This window comes from Penaeus chinensis, chromosome 43 (genome assembly GCF_019202785.1).
Source record: "Penaeus chinensis breed Huanghai No. 1 chromosome 43, ASM1920278v2, whole genome shotgun sequence".
Lineage (NCBI taxonomy): Eukaryota > Metazoa > Arthropoda > Malacostraca > Decapoda > Penaeidae > Penaeus > Penaeus chinensis.
The window spans coordinates 19,203,409-19,205,908 of NC_061861.1; the positions used below are offsets into that span (position 1 = coordinate 19,203,409).

General features: G+C 32.9%; 1 protein-coding gene across 2 annotated transcripts in view; it reads left to right on the forward strand.

The window, feature by feature from the left end:
• LOC125048256 (coiled-coil domain-containing protein 115-like) overlaps window positions 1-2,500 on the forward strand; it is a 26,791-nt gene that overhangs the window by 182 nt on the left and 24,109 nt on the right. Inside the window, exon 2 of one of the 2 annotated variants that reach the window (XM_047646870.1) lies at window positions 291-345. The exons of the other annotated variant lie outside the window; for it this stretch is intronic. The gene's annotated coding sequence lies outside the window, so the exon portion shown is untranslated. The remainder of the gene's footprint in view (window positions 1-290; window positions 346-2,500) is intronic. 2 annotated transcript variants of the gene reach the window in all.

Consider the following 2,500-nt stretch of genomic DNA (forward strand, 5'->3'; position numbering starts at 1 on the left):
TGCAAAAAAAATTCAATTATCTGTATATATTATTATTACGATGCAACCGATCAATAAAAAAAACTGAAAGAAACAACTAAAATCAACCACAAACAGGAGGGAGATTCACACAACCCACATGAACAGACACTAAAAAAGCTACACATAAAAACACAGGAAGTTGAAAACCAGGAAGAAACAAGAAGGGAATTTTTTGTGTGCTATGAAAGATACTATTGTACCAAGGACGCGGGCGGGGTTGCTTACTAACGCTTTTTATTTCCTTTTCCTTTTTAAATTCTCTTTCTCAGTCTTTCGGGGGAGTTGTGAGGAGGGAGTCGTGTGTGCTGGGAGGTTATTTGTGAGGTGAGTGAGGTTGTGTTGTAGTTAATGAAGGGGTTGTTATGTTGTTGAGCTTCCGTGTTGTAATGTGTTATGTGGCTCTTATTTTTTGTTTGTTTCTGGTTTGTGGGAAGACGAGGGAGTTGTGAGAATATTTGTGAGCTTGTGTGTTGTAATGTTTTGTATGTATGTATTTGTTTTTTTCTTCTGTATTTTGTTTCATGTTGTCAGGAAGTGCTTGTGTGTTGTGAGATTGGTATGAGGTTCTTGTGATAAAGTGAGCTGATTATCCTTTGAATGTTTTGAGGTTTATAAGCTTATAGATATGCTTATTCTATAAGTGTGTTGTATATTTAGAGTCAAAGTCAAGTTTGCTGTGAGGTTATTTGTGAGGTTATTGAGTTCAATAGTAATGTTATATATTTTTTTCCTATTTTCTTTCAGTGTTCAGTGTATGTGTTATGAGTTTCGTTATGAGTGTTTATGAGGTTGCAGTGAAGTTGTTATAAGGCTTATTGTGTTTTTATGATATGTTTTACTGAATATATATATATATATATATATGTATATATATATATATATATATATATATATATATATATATATTTCCTTTTATTTCTGTCTTAGGTGTTGTGAGGAAATACTTTGGTTGAGAGATTATCATTATGAGGTTAATGATGAGTGTGTTGTATATATATATAATTTTTTTACTTCAGGTGGAAAAATTATGAGATAATTTAGGTCATGATGAGTGTTATGAGTATGAGTATGAGGTTAGTGGTGCATTTTCGCTGTCATTTTTCTGTATGTGTATGCTGGTGTGTTTGTGAGGTTATTGCCAAGTTGTCTGCATTCTTTTCCTTGCAAATGTGAGGTTATTGGGTTATTGAGAGCAATAGGAGTATTTGTGTTGAGGTTATGTTGGATTTATGTTGTCATTGATGTAGTTATGTTTTTGTTTTTGCATTATTTGCTTGCCGCTATTATAAAAAAAAAATGGAGTATTGAATGCCATTTGTTTTCGAAGAGGAAAAAGTTTTATGGGGTTATTTTTGAGTGCGAGTTTATTATGGGGTTATTGAACACTATTTTTGTTGGCTGTGCTATTGTTATATTACGGTTCTCTTATGGTGTTATTGTGGTATTTCAAATAATGGTTTTATTGCCCCCCCTTTTTTTTTAAAGGCAATAAAACGGGCTAAGTAGAGAATGGGTTACCATTTTGTGAAGTGTATAGAGGTTTTGCTGGATTGTTATGTGGCCTATTTGTGTAATTTTTATTGTAAATTGTTTGTTATTATCGCATATTTTTATTTAATGATATTAAGTATGGTTTTGTTGGATTTTTTATGAGGTTGGAGGTCTGTGTTCAGTTATTTGTCTCTGGAGGCCATTGTGAAATTGTTAGAATATTTTAATTCCTTCGAAGATTATATTATTATCTTTATACTATTTTATAGCAGGCGCCAGCATCTCTGACGTTGGCAGAGATGCTAGCGTCTGCTCCTGTCGGCACATTGGCAAAGACCAAACAATCGACTGCCTATATTTAGAATCAAAGTCAAGTTCAACGGTTTCCTTTATCTCTTTGAACATATCCTGGTCAAGTAAAGCTAGCTGAATGTCATACCAGTTTATAGCCTAATATGGAAGCATATCAAGGTTGTGTGGTTGAAGCCTGTTGTCCTTTGCTGGAGCGCGAAGTGTGGAGGCCACGGTGATCACTTTACACCACATGGATTTAGCCGTTACGAATTACGTAATGTAGGTATTGTGGCTGTGACATTTTACAAAATTCAATATATATTTTAGCTGTTACAGGTTACGGAGTGCATCAGTTAATTTAGTCATTACCTGCTACAGGATACAGCTCATGTTTTAGCCTCTTTATGTTTAAATATTTAACTTCACTTGTTTATTTATTTTGTTTTGATATTATCACTTATTTTTCCTCTGTGTTAATGTTAGTTTATGGATGTTGTTAATGGCAATTTAGTTTAATTAGCTTTGAGTAAAAAAAAGCCTAGCTAAAGGGATTTTTCTGGTATTGGGTTATTTAATATATTATTGGCACAGTTACATTGTTATTGTGGTATTATTAATTACTTATTTTATTACTTTCCTTTATAACATTGTCTTGTGAATCATTTAATTTTGTCTGCATTACTTTTGTGGCAGT